This window comes from Gymnoscopelus braueri (genome assembly GCF_963280865.1).
Source record: "Gymnoscopelus braueri genome assembly, chromosome: 10".
NCBI lineage: Eukaryota > Metazoa > Chordata > Actinopteri > Myctophiformes > Myctophidae > Gymnoscopelus > Gymnoscopelus braueri.
Genome location: NC_137611.1, coordinates 51,420,919 through 51,440,913, shown reverse-complemented (window position 1 = coordinate 51,440,913; position 19,995 = coordinate 51,420,919). Strand labels below are relative to the sequence as shown.

The following is a 19,995-nucleotide window of genomic DNA, read 5'->3' as shown; positions in this document are numbered from 1 at the left end:
ATCTGTCTCTCTCTCTTCAGTTTCCATGTATCTCTCTCTCCAGTTGCATGTCTCTCTCTCTCTCTCTCTCTTCAATCTATTCAGTTTCCCTCTCTCTCTCTCTCCAGTTTCCATGTGTGTGTCTATCTCTCTCTCTCTCTCTAGTTTCCATGTCTCTCTCTCTCATCTATTCAGTCTCCATGTCTCTCTCTTTCACTGGCCCCGTGTTATCGCTGCTTGCAGCTATATTTTTTCATTGTTTTTTCTACAAAATGAATTAACACTAATTAAATATAATATGTTTTTAAGAACTATATTGACATTAGAACAGCGGCCTTAGCGTAGGTAGTTTTTTAAAGGTGGAGTCTGACTTAGCCCCCATGAGGGTCTGTGCATGGACTCGAGTTTCAGTGTAAAAAGGGTGCTGTCATATAGCTCTCGTCACTACCAGTATGACTCACGGTTTTAGAAAAACGGCATAAACAGCCAAAGTTCACAATTGCATGCTGGGGGATTACTTCTTAGCCAATGGGAGCAAACCGTAGGGACACAGTGTCAGTGGCTCCTCTGACAGCGGCTTTTTCACATCAAGGTGCTAAAGCTTTGGGTTCCCATGCCCCCACACCTCCAACCAGGGGGACAAATAGTGTGTTTTGTTTTGTTTTTACTCCACTACAATTATTAGAAAACTTAACTTGAAAAGTTACTAGATACTTTGCAGATATAAATGATTATAAAACATACATTAACCACTATAGCCTTATTTTATATCTAGGCTATTAGAAAAATAGCTGATCTACAAGCTGAGGGCTTTTTCGCACGTAGGTGTTAGAGCTTGTTTTATTGGGCCCACAGCAGTGTCTGAACGGAGGTGTCATAATTAAAGCCTAGTTAGAGGGGGGTCTCCCACTACCCCCCTCCCTCGTAGAACACAGGGGATGGTGAAAAGGAAGGGGGTCAATGGTCATAGTTGGTACTGCACGCATACATACAATAATCTAGCTATCTCTCATTAATAATAAAATATGACTGCACATGTTTTATAAATCCTCATGTGTAGTTTAAAATACGTATTATATGCCAAACACAGTGTTTTAAGTTGGTCTAAGTTTAAAATGTTGCTGTTTTTATTAAACTGGATCAGTAGATAACTCTAACCATGAACCAGCGACATTAACTTTATTGTGTTTTAATGTTACTCTTACAGTGTTACTCTTAAAAATCTGTGATGTAATCTGTGTCTCACATTTTCTTCCTCTTAACAAGCTCTGACAACCTTTGAAACCTATGTTATAAGGGTTCTAATGAAAATGTGGTACAGACACACTTTCAAAAATGATACGAAAATAGCAGATCTACAAGCTCAGATGAGACAAGGGACTGTAATAAAACTTAGGAGAGGGGGATTCCACTAGCCCCCCTCCCTCCCATCATTGTTCTTACCCCCTCCAATGTTTTTTTTCACACCTATTTGCTAGACGTTGGCTCTCGGAGGCTACCCACCTGTGTACACATGGCTGCCTGCCTGTCTGCCTGCCTGCCTGTCTGCCTGCCTGCCTACCTGTCTGCCTGCCTGCCTGCCTGTTTGTCTGCCTGTCTGCCTGTCTGCCTGTCTGCCTGCCTGTCTGTCTGTCTGTCTGTCTGTCTGTCTGTCTGTCTGTCTGTCTGTCTGTCTGTCTGTCTGTCTGTCTGTCTGTCTGTCTGTTTGGATCTACTTATCTGTGAAGAGTAGGTGTCATAAAGTGCAATGAGGTGTCATAAAGTGTAATGAGTCAGGACACCTCCTATAGGGCCCTAATCCTTTCATCTCTCGTGCTCTCTCTCTGTCTCTATGTCTCTCCTTTTCAATGCTAGTACGAGGTTACAGTAGTGTAGCCTTGTCCCCTTCTCAGGGGAGCAGCTTCAAGTGATGTGTATCACAATGTTTTATTGTGAGTTGGGTTGTCTGAGGTGTGACGTGTGAAGTCAGTTTGGTTTGATGTGTTTTATCTTGTCATAATTTGTGTCTTATAATATGTCTTGTGTTTTACAGAGCATCCTAGATTGTGTTTTTGAATAGTTTTTTCATTGAGTGTATCGTTACTCCCTGATCATGTGCAGGTATGTATACAAAAGTAGTTAGATAAAGCATGTTACAGTTATAGTAATGTCAGAGTGACAGTAATGGTAGAGTTAAAGTTATGTTAGAGTTAAAGTTATGTTAGAGTTATAGTACTGTCAGAGTTGCAGTCATGTGAGAGTTATGTTAGAGTTAGAGTACTGTCAGAGTTATAATAATGTCAGAGTTACAGTAATGTCAGAGTTACGCTAATGTTAGAGTTATGTTAGAGTTCAGTAATGTTGGAGTTACAATAATGTTAGAGTTGAGGTAATGTTAGAGTTAAAGTTATGTTAGAGTTACAATATTGACCGACTTACGGTGATGTTAGAGTTGAAGTTACGCTATAATCACAGTAATGTTAGAGTTCAGTAATGGTAGAGTTAAAGTCATGTAAGAGTTAGAGTAATGTTAGAGTTACAGCAGTGTTAAGAGTTACAATAATGTCTAAGTTACAGTAATGTTAGAGTTAAAGTTATGTTAGGGTTAAGGTTATGCTAGAGGTCAGTAATGTTAGAGCTACAATATCGGCAGAGTTACAGTACTGTCAGAGTTGCAGTCATGTGAGAGTTATGTTAGAGTTAAAGTTATGTTATAGTTACAATATTGACCGACTTACGGTGATGTTAGAGTTGAAGTTATGCTAGAGTCACAGTAATGTTAGAGTTTTGCTAGAGTTCAGTAATCAAATCAAATCAAATCAAACTTTATTTATAAAGCACATTTAAAACAACAAAAGCTGACCAAAGTGCTGGCCAGAGTAATGGTAGAGTTAAAGGCATGTAAGAGTTAGAGTAATGTTAGAGTTACAGTAGTGTTAGAGTTAAAATATTGGCAGAGTTACAGTAATGTTAGAGTTTTTTGTCAGAGTATATTAATGTTAGTTACAATATTGGCCGAGTTACAGTAATGTTAGAGTTAAAGTAATGTAAGAGATATGTTAGAGTAATGTTAGAGTTAGACTAGTGTTAGAGGTCAGTAATGGTAGAGTTACAGTAATGTCAGAGTTAAAGTCATGTAAGAGTTAGAGTCATGTAAGAGTTCGAGTAATGTTAGAGTTACAGTAGTGTTAGAGTTACAATATCGTCAGAGTTACAGTAATGTTAGAGTTAAAGTTATGACAGAGTTACAGTAATGTTAGAGTTAAAGTTATGTTAGAGTCACAGTATGTTAGAGTTACAGTATTGTTAGAGTTTTTTGTCAGAGTTCAGCAATGTCAGAGTTACAGTAATGCTAGAGTTAAAGTTGTGTTAGAGTTAAAGTTATGCTAGAGTTAAAGTTATGCTAGAGTTAAAGTTATGTTAGAGTTTTGTTAGAGTTAAAGTAATGTCAGAGTTACAGTAATGTCAGAGTTTAAGTAATGTCAGAGTTACAGTAATGTCAGAGTTAAAGACACGTAATAGTTAGAGTAATGTTAGAGTTTTTGTCAGAGTTCAGTAATGTTAGAGTTCAAATATCGGCAGAGTTACAGTAATGTTAGAGTTAAAGTAATGTTAGAGTTACAGTAATGTTAAAGTTACAGTAATACTAGATGTTTTTTCAGAGTGCAGTAATTTTAGAGTTACAAAATTGGCCGAGTTACACTAATGTTAGAGTTAAAGTTATGTTAGAGTCACAGTAATGATAGAGTTAAAGTTATGTTAGAGTCACAGTAATGTTAGAGTTACAGTAATGTCAGTGTTACGATAATGTTAGAGATATGTTAGAGTTCTGTTAGAGTTGAAGTTATGCTAGAGTTACAGTAATGTCAGAGCTACAGTAATGTTAGAGTTAAAGGCATGTAAGAGTTAGAGTAATGTTAGAGTTACAGTAGTGTTAGAGTTAAAATACCGGCAGAGTTAAAGTAATGTTAGAGTTTTTGTCAGAGTATATTAATGTTAGTTACAATATTGGCCGAGTTACAGTAATGTTAGAGTTAAAGTTATGTTAGAGTCACAGTAATGTTAGAGTTTTTGTTAGAGTTAAAGTACTGTCAGAGTTATAGTAATGTCAGAGTTACGATAATGTCAGAGATATGATAGAGTTTTTGTTAGAGTTCAGTAATGGTAGAGTTACAGTAATGTCAGAGTTACAGTAATATTAGAGTTAAAGTCATGTAAGAGTTAAAGTAATGTTAGAGTTACAGTAGTTTTAGAGTTCAGTAATGGTAGAGTTACAGTAATGTCAGAGTTACAGTAATGTTAGAGTTACAATAATGCTAGAGTTTTGTCAGAGTTCAGTAATGTTAGAGTTACAATACTGGCAGAGTTAAAGTCATGTTAGAGTTAAAGTTATGTTAGAGTCACAGTAATGCTAGAGTTTTTGTTAGAGTTCAGTATTGGCAGAGTTACAGTAATGTTAGAGTTAAAGTTAAGCTAGAGTTGAAATCATGTTAGAGTTACAATATAAGCAGAGGTACAGTAATGTTTGAGATAAAGTTATGTTAGAGTCACACTAATGTTAGAGTTTTTGTCAGAGTACATTAATGTTAGCTACAATATTGGCCAAGTTACAGTAATGTCAGAGTTACAATAATGTTAGAGTCACAGTAATGTTAGAGTTTTGTTAGAGTTCAGTAATGGTAGAGTTACAGTAATGGCAGAGATACAGTAATGTTAGAGATATGTTAGAGTAATGTTAGAGTTACACTAGTGTTTGAGTTCAGTAATGGTAGAGTTACAGTAATGTTAGAGTTAAAGTCATGCACGAGTCAGAGTAATGTTAGAGTTACACTAGTGTTAGAGTTCGGTAATGGTAGAGTTACAGTAATGTTAGAGTTAAAGTAATGCTAGAGTTAAAGTTATGTTAGAGTCACAGTAATGTTAGAGTTAGAGTCATGTAAGAGTTAGAGTCATGTAAGAGTTAGAGTAATATTAGAGTTACAGTAGTGTAGAGTTATAATATTGGCAGAGTTACAGTAATGTTAGAGTTAACGTTATGTTAGAGCTGAAGTTATTTTAGAGCTACAATATTGGCCGAGTTACAGTAATGTTAGAGTTGAACTTATGTTAGAGTCACACTCATGTTAGAGTTTTGTTAGAGTTCAGTAATGGTAGAGTTACAGTAATGTCGGAGTTACAGTAATGTTAGAGTTAAAGTAATGTTAGATTTACAGTAATGTTAGAGTGTTATCAGAGTTCAGTAATGTTAGAGTTACAATATTGGCCGAGTTACACTAATGTTAGAGTTAAAGTTATGTTAGAGTCACAGTGATGTTAGAGTTTTGTTAGAGTTCAGTAATGGTAGAGTTTTGTTAGAGTTCAGTAATGGTAGAGTTACACTAATATTAGAGTTACAGTAATGTTAGAGTTAAAGTCATGTAAGAGTTAGAGTAATGTTAGAGTTACAGTAGTGTTAGAGTTACAATACTGGCAGAGTTACAGTAATGTTAGAGTTAAAGTTATGTTAGAGTTGAAGTATTGTTAGAGTTAAAGTTATGCTAGAGTTAAAATAATGGCCAAGTACAGTAAGGTCAGAGTTACAGTAATGCCAGAGTTACGATAATGTTAGAGACATGCTAAAGTTTTGTTAGAGTTCAGTAATGATAGAGCTACAATATTGGCAGAGTTACAGTAATGTTAATGTTAGAGTTACAATATTAGCAGAGTTACAGTAATGTTAGAGTTAAAGTTATGGCAGAGTTAAAGTTATGCTAGAGTTGAAGTTATGTTAGAGTCAAAGTATGTTAGAGTTACAGTATTGTTAGAGTTTTTGTCAGAGTTCAGTAATGTTAGAGTTACAATATCGGCAGAGTTACAGTAAAGTTAGAGTTAAAGTTATGGCAGAGTTAAAGTTATGCTAGAGTTGAAGTTATGTTAGAGTCAAAGTATTTTAGAGTTACAGTATTGGTAGAGTTGTTGTTTTTTTGCCAGAGTTCAGTAATGTTAGAGTTACACTAATGTTACTGTTAAAGTTATGTTAGAGAGTCAGTAACGTTAGAGTTTTTGCTAGAGTTCAGTAATGGTAGAGTTACAGTAATGTCAGAGTTGCGGTAATGTTAGAGTTACAGTAATGCCAGAGTTACGATAATGTTAGAAACATGCTAGAGTTTTGTTAGAGTTCAGTAATGATAGAGTTACAATAATGGCAGAGTTACAGTAATGTTAGAGTTAAAGTTATGTTAGAGTTGAAGTTATGCTAGAGGTCAGTAATGTTAGAGTTACAGTAGTGTTAGAGTTAAAATATCGGCAGAGTTACAGTAATGTTAGAGTTTTTGTCAGAGTATATTAATGTTAGTTACAATATTGGCCGAGTTACAGTAATGTTAGAGTTAAAGTTATGTTAGAGTCACAGTAATGTTAGAGTTTTTGTTAGAGATAGAGTACTGTCAGAGTTATAGTAATGCCAGAGTTACGATAATGTTAGAGACATGCTAAAGTTTTGTTAGAGTTCAGCAACGATAGAGTTACAATAATGGCAGAGTTACAGTAATGTTAGAGTTAAAGTTATGTTAGAGTTGAAGTTATGCTAGAGGTCAGTAATGTCAGAGTTACAATATTAGCAGAGTTACAGTAATGTTAGAGTTAAAGTTATGGCAGAGTTAAAGTTATGCTAGAGTTGAAGTTATGTTAGAGTCAAAGTATGTTAGAGTTACAGTATTGTTAGAGTTTTTGTCAGAGTTCAGTAATGTTAGAGTTACAATATCGGCAGAGTTACAGTAAAGTTAGAGTTAAATTTATGGCAGAGTTAAAGTTATGCTAGAGTTGAAGTTATGTTAGAGTCAAAGTATGTTAGAGTTACAGTATTGGTAGAGTTGTTGTTTTTTGCCAGAGTTCAGTAATGTTAGAGTTACACTAATGTTACTGTTAAAGTTATGTTAGAGAGTCAGTAACGTTAGAGTTTTTGCTAGAGTTCAGTAATGGTAGAGTTACAGTAATGTCAGAGTTGCTGTAATGTTAGAGTTACAGTAATGCCAGAGTTACGATAATGTTGGAGACATGCTAGAGTTTTGTTAGAGTTCAGTAATGATAGAGTTACAATAATGGCAGAGTTACAGTAATGTTAGAGTTAAAGTTATGTTAGAGTTGAAGTTATGCTAGAGGTCAGTAATGTTAGAGTTACAGTAGTGTTAGAGTTAAAATATTCTCCAGAGTTACAGTAATGTTAGAGTTTTTGTCAGAGTATATTAATGTTAGTTACAATATTGGCCGAGTTACAGTAATGTTAGAGTTAAAGTTATGTTAGAGTCACAGTAATGTTAGAGTTTTTGTTAGAGTTAGAGTACTGTCAGAGTTATAGTAATGTCAGAGTTACTATAATGTCATAGATATGATAGAGTTTTTGTTAGAGTTCAGTAATGGTAGAGTTACAGTAATGTCAGAGTTACAGTAATATTAGAGTTAAAGTCATGTAAGAGTTAAAGTAATGTTAGAGTTACAGTAGTGTTAGAGTTCAGTAATGGTAGAGTTACAGTAATGTCAGAGTTACAGTAATGTTAGAGTTAAAGTCATGTAAGAGTTAGAGTAATGTTAGAGTTACAGTAGTACTAGAGTTCAGTAATGGTAGAGTTAAAAATTAGAGTTAAACATTAGAGTTAAAGTAATGTTACTTATGTTTCTGTAATGCACAGAGAAGAAAATATATACTACGATATGATACTGCAGGCAAAAACAACTTTTTGTCTGCAGTATCATGTAGTATATATTTCTTCTCTCTGTGCAATACAGAAACATAAGTAAAAATACTTTAACTCTATTGTTTAACTCTAATTTTTAACTCTACCATTACTGAACTCTAGCACTACTGTAACTCTAACATTAATCTAACTTTTAAATGACTTTAACTCTAACATTACTGTAACTCTGACATTACTGTAACTCTATCATTACTGAACTCTAGCAAAAACTCTAGCATATCTCTAACATTATCGTAACTCTGACATTACTGTAACTCCACCATTACTGAACTCTGACAAAACTCTAACATTACTGTGAATCTATCATAACTTTAACTCTAGCATTACCGTAACTCGGCTAATATTGTAACTCTAGCATTACTGTACTCTGACAAAACTCTAGCATTATTGTAACTCTAACATAACTTTAACTCTAACATTACATCACTGTAACTCTGCCGATATTTTTAATTCCAACATTACAGACCTCTAGCATAACTTCAACTCTACCATAACTTTAACTGTAACACTACTGTAACTCTAACATTACTCTAACTCTTACATGACTCTAACTCTTACATGACTTTAACTCTAACATTACCGCAACTCTGACATTACTGTAACTCTACCATTACTGAACTCTAACAAATACTCTAACGTTACTGTGACTCTAACATAACTTTAAAAGTAACATTATTGTAACTCTAACATTACTGAACTCTGGCAAAAAACAAACAAAAAAAACTCTACCAATACTGTAACTCTAGCATACTTTGACTCTGCCATAACTTACTCTAACTTTACTGTAACTCTGCCGATATTGTAACTCTAACATTACTGAACTCTGACAAAAACTCTAACAATACTGTAACTCTAACATACTTTGACTCTAACATAACTCCAACTCTAGCATAACTTGAACTCTGCCATAAACTTTAACTCTAACATTACTGTAACTCTGATAATATTGTAACTCTAACATTACTGACCTCTATCATAACTTCAACTCTAACATAACTTTAACTCTAACATTACTGTAACTCTGCCATTATTGTAACTCTATCATTACTGAACTCTAACAAAACTCTAGCATGTCTCTAACATTATCGTAACTCTGGCATTACTGTAACTCTAACATTACCGCAACTGACATTGCTGTAACTCTACCATTACTGAACTCTAGCAAAAACTCTAACATTACTGACTCTCTAACATAACTTTAACAGTAACATTATTGTAACTCTAACATTACTGAACTCTGGCAAAAAAAAAAACCTACCAATACTGTAACTCTAAAATACTTTGACTCTAACATAACTTCAACTCTAGCATATCTTTAACTCTGCCATAACTTTAACTCTAACTTTACTGTAACTCTGCCGATATTGTAACTCTAACATTACTGAACTCTGACAAAAACTCTAACAATACTGTAACTCTAACATACTTTGACTCTAACATAACTTCAAATCTAGCATAACTTTAACTCTGCCATAACTTTAACTCTAACATTACTGTAACTCTGCTAATATTGTAACTCTAACATTACTGACCTCTAGCATAACTTCAACTCTAACATAACTTTAACTCTACCATTACTGTAACTCTGCCATTATTGTAACTCTATCATTACTGAACTCTAACAAAACTTTAGCATGTCTCTAACATGATCGTAACTCTGGCATTACTGTAACTCTGACATTACTGTACTTGGCCATTATTTTAACTCTAGCATAACTTTAACTCTAACATTACTTCAACTCTAACATAACTTTAACTCTAACAGTACTGTAACTCTGCCAGTATTGTAACTCTAACACTACTGTAACTCTAACATTACTCTAACTCTTACATGACTTTAACTCTAACATTACTGTAACTCTAATATTAGTGTAACTCTACCATTACTGAACTCTAACAAAACTCTACCATTACTGAACTCTAACAAAACTCTAACATTACTGTGACTCTAACATAACTTTAACTCTAACAATAGTGTAACTCGGCCAATATTGTAACTCTAACATTACTGAACTCTGATAACACTCTAACATTACTGTAAATCTAACAGTAATTTAACTCTAACATTACTGTAACTCTGACATTACTGTAACTCTACCATTACTGAACTCTAACAAAACTCTAACATGAGTGTGACTCTAACATAAGTTCAACTCTAACATTACTGTAACTCGGCCAATATTGTAGCTCTAAAATAACTTCAGCTCTAACATAACGTTAACTCTAACATTACTGTAACTCTGCCAATATTATAACTCTACACTACTGTAACTCTAATATTAATCTAACTCTTACATGACTCTAACTCTTACATGACTCTAACTCTAACATTAATGTGACTCTAACATAACTTTAACTCTAGTATTACTTTAACTCTAACATTACAGTAACTCTACCATTACTGAACTCTAACACTAGTGTAACTCTAACTAGTGTAACTCTAACATTACTCTGACTCTTGCATGACTTTAACTCTAACATTACTGTAACTCTACCATTACTGAACTCTAACACTAGTGTAACTCTAACATTACTCTAACATGTCTCTAACATTACTGTAACTCTGCCATTACTGTAACTCTACCATTACTGAACTCTAACAAAACTCTAACTTTACTGTGACTCTAACATTACTGTAACTCTGACATTACTGTAACTTGGCCAATATTGTAGCTAACATTAATGTACTCTGACAAAAACTCTAACATTAGTGTGACTCTAACATAACTTTAACTCTAACATTACTGTACCTCTGCTTATATTGTAACTCTAACATGATTTTAACTCTAACATAACTTTAACTCTAAGATTACTGTAACTCTGCCAATACTGAACTCTAACAAAAACTCTAGCATTACTGTGACTCTAACATAACTTTAACTCTAACATTACCGTAACTCTGCCAGTACTGTAAATCTAACATTACTGAACTCTGACAAAACTCTAGCATTACTGTAACTCTGACATTACTGTAACTCTGACATTACTGTAACTCTACCATTACTGAACTCAAATACTACTGTAACTCTAACATTACTTTAACTCTTACATGACTTTAACTCTAATATTACTGTAACTCTGACATTACTGTAACTCTACCATTACTGAACTCTAACAAAAACTCTATCATATCTCTGACATTATCGTAACTCTGACAGTACTCTAACTCTAACAAAAACTCTAACATTACTGTGACTCTAACTTAACTTTAACTATAACATTACTGTAACTCGGCCAATATTGTAACTAACATTAATATACTCTGACAAAACTCTATCATTACTGTAACTCTGCCGATATTTTAACTCTAACACTATTGTAACTCTAACATTACTCTAACTCTTACATGCCTTTAACTCTAACATTACTGTAGCTCTGACATTACTGTAACTGTAGCATAACGTCAACTCTAACAGAACTCTAACATATCTCTTACATTATCGTAACACTGACATTACTGTAACTCTAACATTACTGTGACTCTTACATAACTTTAACTCTAGCATTACTGTGACTCTAACATAACTTTAACTCTAACATTAGTGTAACTCGGCCAATTTTGTAACTCTAAAATTACTGCACTCTGAAAAAAATCGAGTATTACTGTAACTTTAACATTACTATAACTCATTACTTTAATTCTAACATTACTGTAACTCTGCCGATATTTGAACTCTAACATTACTGAACTCTGACAAAAACTCTAACATAACTTTAACTCTAACATTACTTCAACTCTAACATTACTGAACTCTAACAAAACTCTAACATTACTCCAACTATTACATGTCTTTAACTCTGACATTACTGTAACTCTGACATTACTGTAACTCTGACATTACTGTAACTCTAACAAAACTCTAACATAACTTTAACTCTAGCAGAACTTTAACTCTAGCAGAACTTTAACTCTAACACAACTTTAACTCTAGCATTACTGTAACTCTGACATTGCTGAACTCTGACAAAAAACTCTAACAATACTGTAACTCTAACATACTTTGACTCTAACATAACTTTAACTCTAACATTATCGTAACACTGACATTACTGTAACTCTACCATTACTGTGACTCTAACATAACTTTAACTCTAACATTAGTGTAACTCGGCCAATATTGTAACTCTAACATTACTGCACTCTGAAAAAATATATAGTATTACTGTAACTCTAACATTACTGTAACTCTAACAAAACTCTAACATGAGTGTGACTCTAACATAAGTTCAACTCTAACATTACTGTAACTCGGCCAATATTGTAGCTCTAAAATAACTTCAGCTCTAACATAACGTTAACTCTAACATTACTGTAACTCTGCCAATATTATAACTCTACACTACTGTAACTCTAATATTAATCTAACTCTTACATGACTCTAACTCTTACATGACTCTAACTCTAACATTACTGTGACTCTAACATAACTTTAACTCTAGTATTACTTTAACTCTAACATTACAGTAACTCTACCATTACTGAACTCTAACACTAGTGTAACTCTAACTAGTGTAACTCTAACATTACTCTGACTCTTGCATGACTTTAACTCTAACATTACTGTAACTCTACCATTACTGAACTCTAACACTAGTGTAACTCTAACATTACTCTAACATATCTCTAACATTACTGTAACTCTGCCATTACTGTAACTCTACCATTACTGAACTCTAACAAAACTCTAACTTTACTGTGACTCTAACATTACTGTAACTCTGACATTACTGTAACTTGGCCAATATTGTAGCTAACATTAATGTACTCTGACAAAAAATCTAACATTAGTGTGACTCTAACATAACTTTAACTCTAACATTACTGTACCTCTGCTTATATTGTAACTCTAACATGATTTTAACTCTAACATAACTTTAACTCTAACATTACTGTAACTCTGCCAATACTGAACTCTAACAAAAACTCTAGCATTACTGTGACTCTAACATAACTTTAACTCTAACATTACCGTAACTCTGCCAGTACTGTAAATCTAACATTACTGAACTCTGACAAAACTCTAGCATTATTGTAACTCTAACATTACTGTAACTCTGACATTACTGTAACTCTACCATTACTGAACTCAAATACTACTGTAACTCTAACATTACTTTAACTCTTACATGACTTTAACTCTAATATTACTGTAACTCTGACATTACTGTAACTCTACCATTACTGAACTCTAACAAAAACTCTATCATATCTCTGACATTATCGTAACTCTGACAGTACTCTAACTCTAACAAAAACTCTAACATTACTGTGACTCTAACTTAACTTTAACTATAACATTACTGTAACTCGGCCAATATTGTAACTAACATTAATATACTCTGACAAAACTCTATCATTACTGTAACTCTGCCGATATTTTAACTCTAACACTATTGTAACTCTAACATTACTCTAACTCTTACATGCCTTTAACTCTAACATTACTGTAGCTCTGACATTACTGTAACTGTAGCATAACGTCAACTCTAACAGAACTCTAACATATCTCTTACATTATCGTAACACTGACATTACTGTGACTCTTACATAACTTTAACTCTAGCATTACTGTGACTCTAACATAACTTTAACTCTAACATTAGTGTAACTCGGCCAATTTTGTAACTCTAAAATTACTGCACTCTGAAAAAAATCGAGTATTACTGTAACTTTAACATTACTATAACTCATTACTTTAATTCTAACATTACTGTAACTCTGCCGATATTTGAACTCTAACATTACTGAACTCTGACAAAACTCTAACATTACTCCAACTATTACATGTCTTTAACTCTGACATTACTGTAACTCTGACATTACTGTAACTCTAACAAAACTCTAACATAACTTTAACTCTAGCAGAACTTTAACTCTAGCAGAACTTTAACTCTAACACAACTTTAACTCTAGCATTACTGTAACTCTGACATTGCTGAACTCTGACAAAAAACTCTAACAATACTGTAACTCTAACATACTTTGACTCTAACATAACTTTAACTCTAACATTATCGTAACACTGACATTACTGTAACTCTACCATTACTGTGACTCTAACATAACTTGAACTCTAACATTAGTGTAACTCGGCCAATATTGTAACTCTAACATTACTGCACTCTGAAAAAATATATAGTATTACTGTAACTCTAACATTACTGTAACTCTAACAAAACTCTAACATGAGTGTGACTCTAACATAAGTTCAACTCTAACATTACTGTAACTCGGCCAATATTGTAGCTCTAAAATAACTTCAGCTCTAACATAACGTTAACTCTAACATTACTGTAACTCTGCCAATATTATAACTCTACACTACTGTAACTCTAATATTAATCTAACTCTTACATGACTCTAACTCTTACATGACTCTAACTCTAACATTACTGTGACTCTAACATAACTTTAACTCTAGTATTACTTTAACTCTAACATTACAGTAACTCTACCATTACTGAACTCTAACACTAGTGTAACTCTAACTAGTGTAACTCTAACATTACTCTGACTCTTGCATGACTTTAACTCTAACATTACTGTAACTCTACCATTACTGAACTCTAACACTAGTGTAACTCTAACATTACTCTAACATATCTTTAACATTACTGTAACTCTGCCATTACTGTAACTCTACCATTACTGAACTCTAACAAAACTCTAACTTTACTGTGACTCTAACATTACTGTAACTCTGACATTACTGTAACTTGGCCAATATTGTAGCTAACATTAATGTACTCTGACAAAAACTCTAACATTAGTGTGACTCTAACATAACTTTAACTCTAACATTACTGTACCTCTGCTTATATTGTAACTCTAACATGATTTTAACTCTAACATAACTTTAACTCTAACATTACTGTAACTCTGCCAATACTGAACTCTAACAAAAACTCTAGCATTACTGTGACTCTAACATAACTTTAACTCTAACATTACCGTAACTCTGCCAGTACTGTAAATCTAACATTACTGAACTCTGACAAAACTCTAGCATTATTGTAACTCTAACATTACTGTAACTCTGACATTACTGTAACTCTACCATTACTGAACTCAAATACTACTGTAACTCTAACATTACTTTAACTCTTACATGACTTTAACTCTAATATTACTGTAACTCTGACATTACTGTAACTCTACCATTACTGAACTCTAACAAAAACTCTATCATATCTCTGACATTATCGTAACTCTGACAGTACTCTAACTCTAACAAAAACTCTAACATTACTGTGACTCTAACTTAACTTTAACTATAACATTACTGTAACTCGGCCAATATTGTAACTAACATTAATATACTCTGACAAAACTCTATCATTACTGTAACTCTGCCGATATTTTAACTCTAACACTATTGTAACTCTAACATTACTCTAACTCTTACATGCCTTTAACTCTAACATTACTGTAGCTCTGACATTACTGTAACTGTAGCATAACTTCAACTCTAACAGAACTCTAACATATCTCTTACATTATCGTAACACTGACATTACTGTAACTCTAACATTACTGTGACTCTTACATAACTTTAACTCTAGCATTACTGTGACTCTAACATAACTTTAACTCTAACATTAGTGTAACTCGGCCAATTTTGTAACTCTAAAATTACTGCACTCTGAAAAAAATCGAGTATTACTGTAACTTTAACATTACTATAACTCATTACTTTAATTCTAACATTACTGTAACTCTGCCGATATTTGAACTCTAACATTACTGAACTCTGACAAAAACTCTAACATAACTTTAACTCTAACATTACTTCAACTCTAACATTACTGAACTCTAACAAAACTCTAACATTACTCCAACTATTACATGTCTTTAACTCTGACATTACTGTAACTCTGACATTACTGTAACTCTGACATTACTGTAACTCTAACAAAACTCTAACATAACTTTAACTCTAGCAGAACTTTAACTCTAGCAGAACTTTAACTCTAACACAACTTTAACTCTAGCATCACTGTAACTCTGACATTGCTGAACTCTGACAAAAAACTCTAACAATACTGTAACTCTAACATACTTTGACTCTAACATAACTTTAACTCTAACATTATCGTAACACTGACATTACTGTAACTCTACCATTACTGTGACTCTAACATAACTTTAACTCTAACATTAGTGTAACTCGGCCAATATTGTAACTCTAACATTACTGCACTCTGAAAAAATATATAGTATTACTGTAACTCTAACATTACTGTAACTCTAACATAACGTTAACTCTAACATTACTGTAACTCTGCCAATATTATAACTCTAACATTACTGAACTCTGACAAAAACTCTAACATAACTTTAACTCTAACATTACTTCAACTCTAACATTACTGAACTCTAACAAAACTCTAACATTACTGTAACTATTACGTGTCTTTAACTCTGACATTACTGTAACTCTGACATTACTGTAACTCTAACAAAACTCTAACATAACTTTAACTCTAGCATAACTTTAACTCTAACAAAACTTTAACTCTAGCATTACTGTAACTCTGACATTGCTGAACTCTGACAAAATAACTCTAACAATACTGTAACTCTAACATACTGTGACTCTAACATAACTTTAACTCTAACATTGCTGTAACTCTGTCATAACTTTAACTCTAACATTACTGTAACTCTGACGATATTGTAACTCTAACACTACTGTAACTCTAACATTACTCTAACTCTTACATGACTCTTAACTCTTACATGACTTTAACTCTGACATTACTGTAACTCTACCATTACTGACCTCTAACACTAGTCTAACTCTAACATTACTCTAACATATATCTTACATTACTTTAACTCTAACATTACTGTAACTCGGCCAATATTGTAACTAACATTAATATACTCTGACAAAAAACTCTAACATTACTGTAACTCTGCCGATATTTTAACTCTAACACTACTGTAACTCTAACATTACTCTAACTCTTACATGCCTTTAACTCTACCATTACTGAACTCTAGCAAAACTCACATGACTGCAACTCTGACAGTACTGTAACTCTGCCGATATTGTAGCTCTAACATTACTGACCTCTAGCATAACTTTAACCCTAACATAACTTTAACTCTAACATTACTGTAACTTAGACATTATTGTAACTCTAACACTGCTGTAACTCTAACATTACTCTAACTCTTACATGACTTTAACTCTACCATTACTGAACTCTAACAAAACTCTAACATTACTGTGACTCTAGCATAACTTCAACTCTAACATCACCGTAAGTCGGTCAATATTGTAACTCTAACATAGCTTTAACTCTAACATTACTTCAACTCTAACATTATTGTAACTCTGACATTACTGTAACTCCAACATTACTGAACTCTAACATAACTCTAACATTAGCGTAACTCTGACATTACTGTAACTCTGACATTACTATAACTCTGACAGTACTCTAACTCTAACATAACTCTCACATGACTGCAACTCTGACAGTACTGTAACTCTAACATAACTTTAACTCTAATATAACTTTAACTCTACCATTACTGTCACTCTGACATTACTATAACTGTAACATGCTTTATCTAACTACTTTTGTATACATACCTGCACATGATCAGGGAGTAACGATACACTCAATGAAAAAACTATTCAAAAACACAATCTAGGATGCTCTGTAAAACACAAGACATATTATAAGACACAAATTATGACAAGATAAAACACATCAAACCAAACTGACTTCACACGTCACACCTCAGACAACCCAACTCACAATAAAACATTGTGATACACATCACTTGAAGCTGCTCCCCTGAGAAGGGGACAAGGCTACACTACTGTAACCTCGTACTAGGATTGAAAAGGAGAGACATAGAGACATAGAGAGCACGAGAGATGAAAGGATTAGGGCCCTATAGGAGGTGTCCTGACTCATTACACTTTATGACATCTCATTGCACTTTATGACACCTACTCTTCACAGATAAGTAGATCCAAACAGACAGACAGACAGACAGACAGACAGACAGACAGACAGACAGACAGACAGACAGACAGGCAGACAGGCAGACAAACAGGCAGGCAGGCAGGCAGACAGGCAGGCAGACAGGCAGGCAGGCAGGCAGGCAGACAGGCAGACAGGCAGGCAGCCATGTGTACACAGGTGGGTAGCCTCCGAGAGCCAACTTCTAGCAAATAGGTGTGAAAAAAACCATTGGAGGGGGTAAGAACAATGATGGGAGGGAGGGGGGCTAGTGGAATCCCCCTCTCATAAGTTTTATTACAGTCCCTTGTCTCATCTGAGCTTGTAGATCTGCTATTTTCGTATCATTTTTGAAAGTGTGTCTGTACCACATTTTCATTAGAACCCTTATAACATAGGTTTCAAAGGTTGTCAGAGCTTGTTAGAGGAAGAAATTGTGAGACTGGAATATTACATCACAGATTTTTAAGAGTAACACTGTAAGAGTAACATTAAAACACAATAAAATTAATGTCGCTGGTTCATGGTTAGAGTTATCTACTGATCCAGTTTAATAAAAACAGCAACATTTTAAACTTAGACCAACTTAAAACACTGTGTTTGGCATATAATACGTATTTTAAACTACACATGAGGATTTATAAAACATGTGCAGTCATATTTTATTATTAATGAGAGATAGCTAGATTATTGTATGTATGCGTGCAGTACCAACTATGACCATTGACCCCCTTCCTTTTCACCATCCCCTGTGTTCTACGAGGGAGGGGGGTAGTGGGAGACCCCCCCTCTAACTAGGCTTTAATTATGACACCTCCGTTCAGACACTGCTGTGGGCCCAATAAAACAAGCTCTAACACCTACGTGCGAAAAAGCCCTCAGCTTGTAGATCAGCTATTTTTCTAATAGCCTAGATATAAAATAAGGCTATAGTGGTTAATGTATGTTTTATAATCATTTATATCTGCAAAGTATCTAGTAACTTTTCAAGTTAAGTTTTCTAATAATTGTAGTGGAGTAAAAACAAAACAAAACACACTATGTGTCCCCCTGGTTGGAGGTGTGGGGGCATGGGAACCCAAAGCTTTAGCACCTTGATGTGAAAAAGCCGCTGTCAGAGGAGCCACTGACACTGTGTCCCTACGGTTTGCTCCCATTGGCTAAGAAGTAATCCCCCAGCATGCAATTGTGAACTTTGGCTGTTTATGCCGTTTTTCTAAAACCGTGAGTCATACTGGTAGTGACGAGAGCTATATGACAGCATCTCCCCCTTTTTACACTGAAACTCGAGTCCATGCACAGACCCTCATGGGGGCTAAGTCAGACTCCACCTTTAAAAAACTACCTACGCTACGGCCGCTGTTCTAATGTCAATATAGTTCTTAAAAACATATTATATTTAATTAGTGTTAATTCATTTTGTAGAAAAAACAATGAAAAAAAATTGATTTATAGAGAAAGATCTATAAGGGTCCATTTGGTTACCAACTCTTCATTATTTTAACTGGGGATCGCCTGGAACCTCTCTCAAGGACCATTGGTGGTCCCCGGACCCCTGGTTGAGCTAAAGCTAATTAACATGCAGTTGACAGCTGACAGGTGACAGCTGACAGCTGACAGATGATAGCTGACAGATGACAGAGAAATACACACAGAGAGAGAGATGGAATTAGAATGACATAATGTTTATAATGAAATTAAGGATGAATGAATTAATGGCTTAATTAAATAATTAATCTGAAAATATGAATTATGGATTATGGATTATGAATTATGAATTATGGAATGTCAAACATGCCAGGAATGTCAGGAATTTCAGTTATTTCAGGAATGTGCTCAACAGCGCTACTATTTCCCCTAGCGGTAGGATTTGGTACTGGAAAGTGACCTGTGACGTCACAAATATTAGCCTGTGACGTCAAGCAAACACAATTAGCATGTTAGCATCTGCATTAATTAGCATAATGGTGTCTCTTACTACTACTTATGTCCAAAATCGGTGCGAGCTATGCTGATTCACTGTGTGAATAATCTACAGGGGTGGTCAACTTCTATGATGGAGAGGGCCACTATATTTCCACACTCACACTCAACGTGTTGCAGTGCGACACGTTTTGAGCTTGTAGATCTGCTACTTTTGCCATTTTTAAATTGGAATACTGAATTATTTTTTGTTGCTATGTTTTAATTGGAATCCTGAAAAGTAAAATCTTTATTTAATTTCAAATGCATTTAATTATACTTAAGTTAACTTTATGAAGTTAAATTCAAATATATTGGACATGAAAAAGACAATAGAATTGTAATACTAGTCATTAAG

The 19,995-nt window shown here is 34.0% G+C and overlaps 1 protein-coding gene across 1 annotated transcript in view; it reads left to right on the top strand.

The window, feature by feature from the left end:
* The window catches only part of LOC308093675 (extracellular calcium-sensing receptor-like), a gene marked incomplete at both ends in the record, with an annotated part of 82,100 nt that overhangs the window by 10,323 nt on the left and 51,782 nt on the right, over positions 1-19,995 (top strand). The window lies entirely within an intron of this gene.